General features: G+C 40.2%; 1 protein-coding gene across 1 annotated transcript in view; it reads right to left on the bottom strand.

Moving 5' to 3' along the window:
- Positions 1-6299, bottom strand: part of PROSER1 (proline and serine rich 1) — a 113878-nt gene extending 107579 nt beyond the window's left edge. The window contains exon 1 of the mRNA XM_088522221.1: positions 6275-6299. The gene's annotated coding sequence lies outside the window, so the exon portion shown is untranslated. The remainder of the gene's footprint in view (positions 1-6274) is intronic.
- Positions 6300-15668: the final 9369 nt, after the last annotated feature.

The following is a 15668-nucleotide window of genomic DNA, read 5'->3' as shown; positions in this document are numbered from 1 at the left end:
AGACAAACCAAAAGGCTGTCACTGACTTCTCAGGGCTGGAGATGAGCCCATCCTGGAACTGAATCCCATCCGCAGCAGGATTTGGCCTTGTGCTGCCACATAGACACCAGTCTCATCTGACTCCAGAGACAGATACAGAATATTGAGCTTGGACCCAAGCATGATCACAGAAGGAGCTCCTGCTGCTCCCTTGGGTGACCAGCAACAAGAATCAGAAAAATGGAGAAGCGACAAGAATGACATAAGAGTATTTGAACAGTTTGCTCTTGACATAGCTCCAGCAAACCTGCTGGAGCACAGCAGGTGTGTGGAGCACAACACACATTGAAGCTGAGGACACAGACTTATATCCTGAGAAATGCAGAGAAAGTATTTAGAGCAAAATCCAATGTCCATCTGGCATACTGGAAATGTTTGACAGGCGTCACCGTCACATCCTTCTGGTTTTGTTGTGAGGCCTTTGCAATGCTGACACTTCATGGGCAGAAATACAGCCTATGTCATAAGACAGCCCTGTAGATTGACAGTCCTCATTCAAGTGACCGCTAAAGGCACTTCATTTGTTAGCCCCTTGGACACTAATCCTAGAGGAGACACCTAAACACTCTGCTAATGGATACATCACCATACTCTTCCCAGGTTCTCAGTTTATATCTCCCAGTTCCTCAGTTCCTCACCAGTCCTTTTCCAGTACCTTCCCCTCACAGATATCAATAAAGATTCTGACAGGGAAGGAAATACCAGGAGATCCACTCTGATGATACAGCTTTGCTGACCTAGAACTGTTCACCTCTATCAGCAGCACAAAAATAGTCAAGAAAATACCTGTAAATCCAATTCAGGCAATTTGGGTCAAGCTAGAGGCAAAGCATTCATTCTTGATAAGGATGGTATGTTGACTTTGACCCTTACCAGACCTGGAGGCAAAGAAACATGATAAACATCAAGGACATGAAGTTAATTAAGCATATCAGCTGGGGATTGATCACAGGGACTTGTCTTCACTTGGGAGCTAGTCACTGGGACTCAGATCTCCATGGACCTTCCTCTCTCCCTTCCTCCCACATGAAGATTAAGAAAAAAAAAAGTCTGTAATATTCATCAACAAACCTTAATCTGTTTGAAACCTGGCTAGACCTGACATGGGCAATATTTGCCAGTCACACCTGAAGGGCAGTTAATTCTGAGCAAAATTATGACCCAAGAAAGGGCTGAAAGTGAACAGAAGGGAGAGAGAAGAAGAATCCTAATCCATGTATTCTCTGGCAACTGAAAAGGCAGCAGACGTCTTCATAAAACAGCTTTCCCTCTCCTGGGTTTACACAGTGCTGTTGGATCCAAAGGGCACAATTGCCAACTGTGCTGCTTGACATGCTTCAGCAGGGAGAAATGTTGTAGCCTGTGTCTGGCTGGGTGATTTGCTGTCAGAGAATTTCATAGCCTTGGGGTGCAATTACCAAAAGCTCTGGTGCCTGCTGTGCTCAATCTGCATCCAGGTACGGTCGATAGGCCACTACCTGGAGGGAAATCAGTTAGAGGCAGGAGAAGAGGGCGGCAAGTGCACAAGACACTCAGTCCTGTGCTGTGCAGGGGCAAAGGACACTGGGACCATATGCAAAAAGGCCAACCTGAAGGTAAAAGAATTGGGTGAGCAGAATAGGGCCTGGCTGCCTTCCAAGGGAAAGGGTTTTAATCTGGGCCTTTCGTTTCATTCAAAGGGCTTTCATCCTCTGGTCAGAAACAGATAAGGATACTTCGAGGGTCCCACGGATCCTACATGGATGGACAGAGCCCTTAGTCCATCCATCCCAGCTGCTGGGCAACACCCACCAGATGAAGCATTGGATGGGAGCTGGAGCTGTTGTTGACCTCAATGGGGATGTCATTCTTTTTTAACCACAACATGGGCCTTGTAAAAATGCCACTATATTGAGCTGGTCAGACACGAATGGTCCACTAAGGTCTTATCTCAGCTACCTGGGCCTTTTGCAGGTGTGGAAACTCCCAGGAAGAAATAAGGACAATGCATTTTCCTTTGCTTTAAACATGTAATAATCTTTGGCATTATTTATTGCCCTGTAAAGGGATCTTATGATAAATGTAATTCTGCTCTGTTTTGTGTTCCCTTTTTTGGGGTCCATTAGGTAAAATAATTTTTAAAATTTTATCAAGTAAAGTATCATTTTTTTTTCTGGTAATTTTTCAGTTCAAAAGTCCTTGTAAAGTAATTTTTTAAAAAGTTCAGCTTTCTCACTTACTTATGAAGTCTCATTAGAGTATTTTTCTGCTGTCTATGCATAGAAAAAGAAACACAGAAACGGCTGAAGACTTGTTTTTTTTTTTTTTTCAGATGTCCTTTACTGAAAAAATCACGTACTGATGAACGATGTTACTAAATATAAAACATAATCCCTACAGTAGCCATATTAACAGATGATAATTATTCTTAGACAAAAGTGTTTGTGCAAAACTACAAAGAGCAGGAGACGGTGGAAATCTTGGAATCAGAGAGAGGTGACCAGCAGGACCATGAGTCAGTAGTCAGAGTATATGAGTCAGAGCCAGCACAATCTGGAAGAACCAAAACAAACACTGCAGTATTTTAGGGAATATTGGCACACATAACCTTACCTGGGCAAGATGAAATGCGGCAGATGGGAAGATGCTGAGGGGGGAAAGAAATTCAAAGGTGGGAAATTAAACCTTGTGGTCTTTGGCAGTGAATCAGCAGCTCATGCTCCAGGAAGTTGAGAAAACTCAGTTGAAACTGTACCAAAACAGCAGCATCTTCCCTCACACATATATACTCCAAAGTCATGTTTCGAGCAGATGCAGCAGTGTGCAGAAACACAGGGGACCAGCCTTAGTGGATCAGTAGCTGCTTGTTCACAGAACTTGCTGGCAGCCTTGGCAAGCATCTCCTCTTCCTTGGCACTGAAAGTCTTCTCCCTGTGAGCTGTGCTTGCTGCAATACAATGAGGAGTTCAAATCCCAAAAAGGACTGGAAGACTTTGGCTTTTTGCAAGAATTAGACCTTCTACCTAAGTTTGCAGGAGTTAGGCAGAATCCTCCTTCCAGAACTGACTCTGGTTGCTTGCAGGTCAAAGCTCTTGATTTAGAAGAGTTCCTGTATACAGTGCTTCTGGAAGGGGCAGAAGTGAGTGAATGGCTATTTCAGCTATTGGTCATTCTTCCAAGTTGTTTCCTCAGTGAAGACAAGCTGATATTAATGCTTAAAAAGCAAGACTCCTGATACTACTCTTAAAAAGCAAAACTTCTGTTGAGAAGAGGGCAAGAAGAACCACAGAACTGATGAAGCCAAGAAACTTTAGAAGAGAAACAAAAAGGAAAAAGAAAAGAAAAAGAAGGGACGGTACTTGTGCCAGATATCCAAAACCATATAGCTAAGGAGGAAAATGAGTAGAGCAGTGTCTATTACACCCTAACGGGCATCCAAGGAGACACTCATCTTCACCCATTATGCCTTTACTCAGTGACATGGAAATGGAAAGACGCAGGCTCTAAAATCCCTAGGAAGGACTCCTGCCTCCTTTATATGCACCCTTCCTCAATTTTCCTGCCCATGCTGAGAGATTAGGGCAAGAAAACTGTCAAAATTTTAGTGGAGGTTTCCCAGAATGAGCAAGCTGAGAAGACTCAGCAGAAAGTTAGCTATTAACATGCAAATCAATGTAGACAAAATGGGGGGAAGTCTGAGTTAATTTCATGTAACAGAGTGGAGAAGTGAGGACCGGAGATGACTAGATTTGTACCTTTGGGGTAAAACGACTGTGAACATTGTGTATGTTTGTGCGATTCCAAATGGCAACAGCGGCAGTAAAAAATATGCCCCTGTGGGCTATAGCATTTGCTAAGGTGACTCCTTTTTCTACATCTCCTTCTTGCTCACCTCCCCACACACGCACAATCGCACACAACACACAATCTGTTAGCCCATTCAGAACTTCAGTTCATATAATTGTATTAATCCTTCAGTAGTCTATTTAATGAGGAAGGTTTATTGAAACTACTTTCAATCAAGAGTCCTTAAGCCACATATTTTGGCCAAGTGATGTTGACTTCCTGATTTTTATGTGAAAGTAGTTTTATTTCAAAGGCAAAACACTGAAATACGTTACCCACACTCTCTTCCCAGCAGCCCAAGCTGTACAGCACTCAAAATCTGTCTCAGACTGAGGTGGGGATTCTTTTTCTGAAAATCTTATGTTAAAATATTGGCAGCACAAATGCCTGTGATGCTTTAAAATCATTGATTCCAAACAAAAGGAGGCACAGACATAAGAAGATTAAAAGACTAAAAACAGAACTCTATTTTGATTTGCCAGGGAATACAAGATATGCAAGAGTTGTGTTTGTAGAGGATTGGCAGGATGAGGATCCACAGAACTGGGAGCAGCTGTCATAGCAACCAGGCACTGAATTGCTGTCAAGTCACATGTCACCTGAAGGGAAATTTCCCAACTCAAAGGAACAATTATTCTAGAAAGAAAACTTTGGAAGTCATTGACTAGAGCACCTCCATGAATCCTGGAGCATGCAAGCAAAGAAATTCCCACCAGAAGGCACTAATGTTTAGTGGGAAGAGCAATGATTTGAGATGGAGCCTTGGCTCATAGATATGGTTCTGCCTCTGGCTTGCACAGGCACTTCTTAGCAGGACTACATGAACTTCTGTCTCATTTTGCCTATTCATCACCCCTGAGACTAGCCAATGAAAAATAAAAAGGATGTATATGCTGACATAAGCACCAGCGAAGATGCTCAAAATTCATTACTAGCTTCTGGTTTTGTAACAGACATCCACTGCAGTGTATTCATCAGGCTGACTTCACCTGGCTTGTGGGATGGCTTTCCTGCAGTTCCTCAATACCATGCAGCACTGAGAGCAGTGCATTGACCATCACTCTGCAACACTCATCCAGACCAAGCCAGCAGAATCCTCTGCCTTGGAATGGAGCAGGCCTGGATATCTCAGTAACTCTGGTGCCACATGATGGGATGAAGCTTTCTTTGAAGTTCCACAAGTGTGCAAAAGGCTGGCATTGGCCTTACCATGTAGAAGCCAGCACCTCATGAGCATGCCTGGATCCTTCAGGAATAAAAGTAGCCCAAAACCACACTGTGTCTCTAGCTGCAGTCACACAAGACCTCACATTTGTGAACACTTCCCTGCCTACTGCTTGTAGCAGTATGTAGACCTTGGCAGTGCTTTGGGGTGTATCAACCTTTACTCACAGAATCACTTTCCACTGTGCGTGCTCTGATTTTCTTGGAATACCAGGGTAGAAGTGCAGATTTAAAAAAAAAAAAAAAAAAAGAGAAGAAAAAAGAACAAAACAAAAACAAGTTCATCAAGTTCAACGAGCTCAGGGGCTAGTAGGAGACAGGTAGAAGGACCTGGGGTCTATGTCTATGTGGAATGAATGGCTCTTAAGACAGAGTAACTAGGTCCAGATGGTGCTTTGTCCAGGCTAGTTTATTCCACTTCTTAGAGGGCACATGCCAAGGGCCATGAGTCACTGTTCCAGATGACTCAGTGTTGTCATTTAGTAAGCACCTTTGTATTAGCATAGTTGAGCATAGAAGATAAACTCCTATAAGAGATATGATTGCTTCCCTTTAAGCTTAAGGCTTTCACACCGAGAACAAAAATTATTGGCACTGTGCTGAACAGTGGGATGCTAAGAATAAGAAGGTATTTTGTCACCAACAGTAACATGATGGAAAGCAATGCAATAAACCAATTCTCTTTTTGCCTCCTTCAGGTTGCACTTCCATCCCAGCACATCCCTTCATCATGTTCAGCTATTTTGGGATACTTTTTCTCCACAGGCAGCTGATCCACAAATCAAACAAAGCTATAGAATCCCAGTGTCATGGAGATTTTTGGGGGTTACTCCTGAACTGAGATCAAATGACAGTTGGGAAATCCTTGACTTTTTTTTTTCATTAGACATGGTTCACCAGAGGGAGCCCATGCTGTGCCCATAATCCAAAGCCTCCTTAAAATCCTCCAGTTCTGTCAAGTTCTAGAAAAGCATCCTCCTCCAAGTTAAGAAATAATAGTACAACAGTGCCTGTCATCCTAACGCCAGGTCTCTTATTCCGTGCAAAAAAGACAGGTTTCTACCAGATTCCTCTCTTCAATACTGGCAAGATGAACAGTTGTATCCTTGAACTTCACTCTTATGTTTAACATGTTTGCAGCAATCTTCTGTTTTCCCTGCATTAATTTTTGATACAGCAGTAAAACAATTAAAAAAAGGAAAAAAAAAAAAAGGCAATTCAATGGAACACTGGCAGTCTGCGAAAGTCATTATGATATCCTTCAGATATTTGCAGTGACATTGTTTTCCCACAAAAAAAATTGCTTATTAGAGACTCCCTTACTCCAGAGACAGCAAATAGTTTCCACAACGCATGCCTCATAGGCATTAAAAAATCTTCAAGATAATTGTCAGCTGAATTTGATTTTAGGCACTTCTTATATGCAAAGAAGTCTAAAGATATGAAGTAAACAAAACAACACATATCTTTTTCTTCATTTTTTTAAAAGATATATATGACTATGGATATGCCACGGTCATATATTATATATCAGTCATTTATCCATATGGATATGTCATTTTGATTTTGCGAAACATTAATTAGACCCCTGAATACTGTCTAATACTCACAAGAATTTTGCAAGTTAACATGCATGGGACTATTCTAAATCCAGCCAATCCATACTGCCTCTGCTGTGAGTCATGGAAAAAGCCTCCACTTAGTAAATAGAAGGAATTTCTGAATATGTCTATACCAAATGCTTCCTTCTCTCTCTTTTTTTTTAATAGTAAGATTTTTTTTTTCCCATGGTCTCAGAGATCACTGGAAACATAAGGGTGTCAGTTGGCTCCCAATGGGCTTCTGGGAAATTAATCTGTGTATCAAGTTCCAGTTTTGTTGGTTTTATTCAATGGATTTACATGGCAATGTCATGGATATGAATATAGAGTTGTTCTCCACTGTTAGAATCTGTCTAGGTGCAAAGATTCCTCTCTAGTCCTACAGCTTTTAAATGTGTTAACAATTTGCTCTGACTTAGTAAGAGGTCGGTGAGGAGTAAACAGATGCAAAATTGGAGGTAAGTGGCCTGGAAAGAAATGGCAATAATTTGGAAAACATCTGGTAGTGGTTTAGAGTATATCAGTCTTTTGCTAAGTTGAGCAAAGTGGTCTACAGTCATGGAGTGCCAGGCAGCTGGCCTCTGTTTGAGCCTATGATGTAAGGGAGAAAGGGATCTCTAACTAACTTAATGCTGTTCCTAAGGTCACTCTCCAGCCCACAATGTTACAGGTGATTAAAGCATCATTGCAAGGTCAGGACAAAGGAGCATTGCTTGTACTGCATAAAACCCTGGACAACCTAAAACCACCTGCCCCAGCAGCTGGGTTGCGAATTGCTGTATTTCTTGAGCAATGCATTTAAAGACTGTCAGCACCTTCACTCTGCAGTGCAGCCACGGTATTGCTATGAAAAGAAATAAACGCTCAAATTGACTGAAATGGCTCCAAGTAGGCTCAGTACATTTCAAAACTGTGCCGCGAGGCAGTTCTGAATGGTCCTGCTGTCTTAGCAGCAATGAAAAAAGAACAACACACTTCGCTGCTAAGTACATTTACTTGTTGACTGTTGAAATCATCTGTCTGAGCTAGGCTCAGACAGTAATGCTTTCTAATTACGAAGGCCAGTGAAGTGCATTGCACTGTGTGCTGCATTCACATGCGTTTTGCTGTGGCTTCCAAAGAAGACCACATACAAACTGAACTGCCGAGGGTTTCTTTGTGTAAAAATCATTTGTTTATTTAAAAACGCCCAATCAGAAATGTCCACCTAGGAAGCAAGAGTATTTATATCAGGGAACAAAACTGTTTCACCCAAAAGCTCAACATATTGCATAAAGATACTGTTACTGAAATTGGGAGTAAACCTTGCTTCTCATAACAATACTGGAGTAGAGTTAGGGGAGAAGAAGTGCAAAGCTTAAAAAACATTTAATTAGACCTCATCTGGCTAATACTGGCTGATATGGAGACAAAACTGGCCTCATTTTCTGGAATAAAAGCTTTGGGAAAACAAGGAACAAGCATCTGCTGTTTATATATACATAGGTGATTTCAATGCAGTGTTGCGACTTTTGGTATCAATGACTTTCAATTTAACTGCATTATCAATATTACTTAAAACATATTTTCAGCTTATCTTTTTCATTGTATATTCTATTATTTTTTCAGGAGTTCTGTCTGTACTAATTTGTTGTCTTTCTCTGATTACTTGATAGCTACAAGCTAAGCACACTATAAGCCACAGGTCAAACAAAATCAGCTCCTGAAAATGTATGCCTCAGTGACCTGACACCATTAGCTAAGCTTCTTCCAGTTCCTCCTTCAGAGGCAGACTGGTCCAGAAAGCTGCCTGATAAGTCACTATAGTAGATGCTGACAGAGGGTACAAGCGTGACAATCTAAGACTGAGGAACCGGACTTAAGAACAATACAAGCAGCCATATTCGGATAATAAAGCATGTTCTGTGATACAAGCCAACTGTGAGTCCTTACCTTGCCCATTGCAGAGGAAGAAAATGAAAAGTGGGTTAGCTAACTTAATGAATGATTCAAAGAACATAAAGTCAAGTCTGTTATATATATGATGTAAGGCTACAACTCTTCATTGATATCAGTAAGCTAGATGGGTCTCAAGGGATTCTTTTCATAGCCACATGGAGAGGATGAAGAACAGAAAGTAGGACATGTGTGGAGAAACCTGTCATTTTCTGAAGACCTGGCTACCGCAGAGTAGAAGAGGCTCAGGCCTTATCACTCACTGTGACTCACAAACTCACTGTGTGAGGCTTTTCAGCTCTCCTTCCTCCATTTTATACCTCCAAAGGTATCAGTAAGATTTCTATTTGCACAGCACCTAGCACTATTATTTCCTGAACTTTCAATTCTGGGCGCTCTTCTAATGTAAACTGACTCCCACTTTAGAGCAAGAGTGGGGTTTAGTTTAAGGTCTTGGGCAAGGGAACACAAAAAGAAAATCTCAGTTAAAACACAAGCTATAATTAGGACAATACACATGAAAGAGTAAAATGCTTCTTGCTTGGAGCTCAGTGGCCGTATTAAGAATTATGAGATACAGACAGCTTATTTGCTTTCAAATAGCTGTCAACATATAATTTGTTTTCTACAGTCTGGGATTAATATCTAATTATAGTGTGCACAGGAATTAAACAGATTGAGTGCATTACTCTGGCTGAAATCAGAGCTCCTCTTGCAAAGGAACTTCAGCTCCGTTTGTGGATTTTGACAGGTCTGTGTGCCTTGCAGCTATCCCAGGGAAAACCTCTCTCTGCTTCTTCTCAAAAACCTGCTGTGAATAGCATATTTAGTGCTGTTCTCCACATCACACTTTGCACCTCTTTGGTAAACTTGCTGCTGCAGGGTACGGCAGATGCTTATGGAAGATTTCAAGCTGTTTCTCAATAATTGATCAGAATACCACACTTCAGGATTATGATAAGCCATTACTAAAAGATGCCAAGACACACTACAGTAAACTGAATGATTCATTTCCAAAGTTGTTTCTATAGTCCACTTTCTCACAGAGAATTCAAAACCATTAATATAGTAGTAGTCACTAATAATTTTCTTCTTTTTTGTTTCTCAGCTCTTGTGGGCAACATATAGCAGTAGAAATCATCCCATAGGGACAGACTCATCTGTGGTTCGAGGAAAGAAGTAACCCTTTTACAAGGCAGCAGGTTGTGAAAAACAGTCCAATAATGTCCAATAAGCAGTGACATACCAAAGAGGGACTATATTAAATATCTATAACCATAATGAAATATTAATCTATCTACATTTGTTGACAACATGCACAAGTAGCGTTTACTTCTCTCTGAAGAGTGACTTTTTATTTTTTGTCAGTTCCTAGTGACAAAAAAATTTAAAAAATCAGGTTTCTGATCTGTGAAGACATAGACCCTAAATAAATCAATACTCTCTGCTATAACTTATGCATTTGCAGGATTATTAATTATCAGAAGCTAAGGAATATTTAGATGAGTGCAAGATCAAGAAAGATATAGAGTTTTTTTGTGTATAAAATGTATATATATATATTTGCATGTGTGTGTGTGTGTGTTCACACGTGCATGTATGGATTTTCTATAGAAATAAAAGTTGGACAATTAACTGGAACATAAAACAAAGCCAAATACAGAATATTTACGGTATTTTACTCTTTTTACTCATTGAATCCAGGCCTGAGTTAAGCCTCTTTTTTTTTTTTTTTTCCAGTTGGCTCCTATGGTAGCTAGAATAGAATCACAAGTTTGGTCCAAGTTCATTGAAGTGTCTGGAATTCTTTACAGAAAACAGAGTACTCACATAACAGTTTGCTTTCAATTTAGCAGCTACTTGCCTTTCAAAAGTCAGGCTTACATAAAACAGTCACATCAGTCACATCTGTCTGAGGTTCTGGGAACACGATAAAATTATTGGGTTCAGGAGTAGAGGAATGTGTAGAAAACCATCCAGTCATGGATCTTTTGCAGGAAGCTGCCTTTCATTACTGGATAAAGCACTAAGTTCTTTAGTGACTAGTTGAAGCAAAAGTCTTTCTCAGCACAACTCTGTTTACTCAGTCCAATAATCTAATGTTCTCAAGTATATTTAAATGCTGATTTTGTGTGAATATGGTCAAAACTGTCTGTACCTCCTGGAGAATTAAAAGAAGAGGAAGACATTCATGAAGGAATGCCATGAAGGATATAGAGAGACAGACTGCATGCATTTTTCAAAAGCTCTTTTACAAACAAGGGGATAATTGGGGATATGCATGTTGAGGACAGCCTTGGCTCAATCTTATCAGTATGAATAAAGACTCAGCAGGGGAGGGAATAAAGATGGAAGCAGACTTTTCTAAGGGGTGGCAAGGGCTACATGAGAGGCAGTGGACACAAACCAAAACACAGGAAACAGATCACAAAGAACTGCCTGAACACTTATGTGAGGGTGGTTCAATGCTGGAACAGGTTGCTTGGAGAAATTGTGGAGTCTCCATTGTCGGAGATATTCAAATGCCATCTGGACAAACACTAAGCAACCTGCTCCAAGTGACCTTCCTTGAGCAGGAGATGTGGACCAGACATCTCCAGAAGTCCTTTCCAAACTCAGCTATGCTGTGATTCTGAGCAAGCTTAAAGCACAGGAACATATAGTTTATCTGCTCATGGACAACTGAGGAAGCAGACAGAAATGAGCTGTGCACTGGTGATATAGTTATGTATAATGAAGCTGTGCCATATTCTCCTTTCAAATTATCATCTTCCTTGTGATGGCTTATTTTAAGATGGTCACCATGATGGATGGAATACTCCTAACACACTGGTATTCTTAGTAGCAAACAATAAGCCCAAGAAGAGTGCCTTATTGTCCATGAAAAGAATCAGATGTTGCCTTATATAGTCAACATGTGCTTATAAATTTAAGTAACCATTTTGTTTCTTGGTGAGGAACATCAGAAAAGGCCACCTATTTAAGTTAACCTAATAGGTGCCCCTCTTGACACTGAGGGAAATTAACTTTAAACTGTGCTTCAAAATTTTCCTGATCCATCTTTATTTAAATAATAACAAAAATACTTGGAAGTTACTAGAAAGCATATATTTAGAATCCCATCTGCTTAAGGGATTGTTCTAAAATGTCTCTTTAAAGAAAAGACATATCTAGTTTCATCATTGTCTTTCTGAAAGGTTAAGTATACAGAGCAGAATTAACACTTACATTGACATACAGATTATCTGCCTTATTATTCAGTTTGATTTTTTTTTCATAGACTATTTCAAACTCTAGAATGACAGATAAATTGCAGTTGTAAATGATTTCTGAATTCTCTATCAGGAAAGAGAAATGCAGGAATTAAACTATCTTAGGGATTAGCTAACTTTCATTTCAGAGTCTAAATATGTAAAAGAACTTTGCTGCTAATAGTTGTTATTTTTCCCCCCACAAATGCAGATTTGCATTTTTGTGGGGAAACAAACTCTATAGCATTCAGTGAAAATGTGAGTCATTTGTAAACATGTAAATCTTGACCTTCTTTTTACACAATCAGCCTAATGCCCTCTCATACTCCAGGAAAGGTCTTCATGTGCCTCGTAGTTATGCAGAAAAGCCTCTATCTAACTTAAAGCTTAAATGAATTCAGACCAGAATTCAGCTTCTTTCTCAAGAAATACTGCATTAGTGCTCAAGACTTGGCAGTGTGTGTGCTGCACAGGTGAAAAAAGACCCCAGAAATCAGGGTTATGGATGGAAGTATTTCCTACGCAAGCTGTGTTCACCTGAACATTCCCAAAGACCAAACTTCTGTAAATAAACTTTTGCACAAACTTTTGCACAAACTCAGTTCACTTGCCTCATGCAGACTTATGTATGAACCAATTTCCCCGCTTCTGAAGATCAGCTTTTCTGGACTGTATACTTCTAGTATTGTTGACAACCTTTTTTTTTTTTTTTCCTTATCTAGGTATGCAAAGCAAAATTTAAACAGACAGACACAACCATATCCCCAAAACTTATTTCTAGTAGTAGTCCCATATAACTTCCCTTTGGCTGGGAACAGCCAGCATGGATTTGCCAATAGTAAATTGTACCTGACCAACCTGATTGCCTTCTATGATAAAATGAGCAGATCTGTGGACAGGGGGAGGGCAGTATATGTTACCTACCTCAAGTTTAGCACGGCTTTTAACACAGTTTGCACAGTATTCTTGTATTCAGGCTGGGACACTATGATCTGGATATATGGACAACCAGACAGGTAAAAACCTGATTGGCTTAGAGGGTCATGTTTAATGAGTTGCCTGTGACAAGTGGGGTACAACTGGCATCAATCCTGACCTGTTTAACAGCTTTATCTGTGACCTAAGGGAGGTGAATAAAATGACTGTGTTCTCATAAGGTTGATAGATGATACTAAACTGACCGGACCAGCTGATACATACCAATGGGGGCTACCATTCTTAGGGCTTGAGACAGCTTAGAGGAATGGACCAACAGGAATGAAACCCAACAAGGGCAAATACAAAGTCCCACCCTTGGGAAGGAAGACACAGGCCAGACATGGCTGGCTCTCAGAAAGGATCTGGGGAACAAGGGGCAGCGAGCTGCATTGGAGGGAGCAGTCTACCTTGCTACCACAGAAGGACAACATCATCCTGGGCTGTATTAACAGAAGCGAAGCCAGTAGTGTGAAGGAAATGATTATGCTCCTGTAATCAGCACTCACCACACCTCATCTAGACACTGTCTGGTTTGGGCTCTCCTAGTACAAGGAAGACATTGACAAACTGGAGGGAGTTCAGGGAAGGCCATTAAGCTGTTTGGGGGCTGGAGCACTTGTCCTGTGAGGATAAGGTGAAGGCGGTGGGGTTATTTAGCCTGTAGAAGAGAAACCTTCAGTGTATATCCTCTCAGCACCTAGGGAGGTTCCAGAGAAGAGACAGAGCCAAACTCTTCACAGTGGTGTGTGGTGAGAAGACACGCATCTCTCTTGTAGCAAGAAATGTTCAGCCAAAATAGAAGAAAAACTTTTTCCACATGAGGGCAGTGGAACAGGTTACACAGATCTCTGTTCTTGAAGGTTTTCAAGATCCAGCTGGGTAAAGTCCTGAGTAAGCTGGTCTGAGCTCATAGCTCACCCTTGCACGGAGCAGAAGGTTGGGGTAGAGACCTCTAGAGGTCACTTCCCAGCTGAATTAACCCCTGTTCCTCATTTTTGATAATACTTGTTTCTCTGTAGTTATTATATTTGCTGAGGGTGTTCTGTGAAACTTGCTGCGCACAGAGTGTTTTTGGAAGCAGATCCATAGTATCCACATTGGTGGTGACCTTCACAATACAATATAAAAGGCAACCTGACATACATTAGAGGGGTTATGTGAATGTACTCTGCTTACAAAATTGCTGACAGTGAGGAAAATAAACTCAGAGATATTTAAAGATTGTGGAAGAACTGCAGCAGAAAGTTATGCAGAAACAGACATCTAAGTTGGTGAAACCAGATCAGGAGAACATGGCTCCTGTGGCATGGCGAACTGAAGGATTACGCAGAAAAGGCTACTGTAATAATATAGCAGGGATTAAGTGCTAAAAATGTAAGAAAACTATTGAAGCTAAGAACAATAATGGAATCATAAAAAGCAGGTATGAACTGCCAGAAAAGCTTGGGCTGGAATATGTAAAGTGCCTAACCACCAAAAAAGTGAGATTTCAGAACAAATTTCCCAATGTAGTTGATGTAGTTGAAGGGGAGGGGAAAGAAAAAAAAAAGATGATTAACTAGTTTTAATATTGAACTTGATAAATGTATGAATATGATTATGTTACATGATTGCCAATAATAGCAGGAACAGAATTCAGTGAACTAGGGTTTCACCCAAGCTTACATCTTGCATTTTGACAGATACAAGGCCAAGCTCCTCATCTTCAAGAATAAATAAATGGTAAATTAACCAGAGTAGCAGAGTAAATATTGTAAATATTTCATTGACAATTTAAACAGTGAAATTGAAAGCAGTCATTTGTCCACCTTGAAGTTATTAGTTTGTAGCTGTGAAGCCAGAGAAATGTGATAACAAATGGCATGTACATTCTAGTGCAAATGGGTATCATAACCAAAATGCACAAATATGGACAAGCCTAATTAAGCTGTGATTGGTTTATTCATATCACAGCAGCTGAAAGCTATATGATAACCAGCTACAGAGCAGGTGCAGTGTATATCATTCACTTGATTACTCAAAATTGCTATTTTATTCAATTCCAAATAATATAAAAAATGATTATAAACAACTTCACAGAAAGTCGGTCATACAGTAATTATATTACATTGTAATATGAAGCTAATTTTCTTCATGAAGTAATTGATATTTCAATTTTGTCATGAAAAATCAAACCAGAATCTGAGCACAGGAAGAACAAAAGTCAAAATATTCTCCATGATGTGCATGGAAAAAGATATAAACTAGAGACAGCTGAATTTAGAATAACAGTAATTAAATTTTTATAGCCAAGTCATTGGAACTTTGAATAACAAACTGCAGTTTCCATGAAAGCACCACTGCAGCACAGTGTATAAAGGCATTTTAGTGAGATATCTGTCAAAGGTTTTACTGGATCTAGGGGGACCACAGTCAAAATTGTATTTATTTCTTGTTTGGTTTTAATAAAACTGAAATCCACAGCTCTAAAGGGCAAAATCATACTTAATGTGAGGGTATGCAAAATGCTACTGGCATCCAGTAGCAGGTTTGAATATGGGCCCAAGCTTTTACATGGAAAGAAATGCCCAGAAAACCTGGAAACACAAAAGGAAGACCACAGAGCAACACGTACTGTTGGTGGCACTGGAAGAGGTGTGCAAGGAAGCAGGTCAGTGGGCTGCCCTGTGTCTCCACAGCATGGCTGATGTGGTTCTCAGCAGAAGTGTGGTCAGACATGATATAGCTATTATGGGCTCATCTGGGAAGGGTAAGGTACAATTTTATTTTCACCACACAGCACCATAAAGTGGATAAATACTGCCTGACCTATAAT

The sequence above is a fragment of the Tinamus guttatus genome, unplaced genomic scaffold, assembly GCF_059628265.1.
Source record: "Tinamus guttatus ecotype Peru unplaced genomic scaffold, ASM5962826v1 Tinamus_guttatus_pri_ptg000150l, whole genome shotgun sequence".
NCBI classification, from domain to species: Eukaryota; Metazoa; Chordata; class Aves; order Tinamiformes; family Tinamidae; genus Tinamus; species Tinamus guttatus.
The sequence above is the reverse complement of the archived record's forward strand: the minus strand, read 5'-3'. Positions and strand labels throughout refer to the sequence as shown.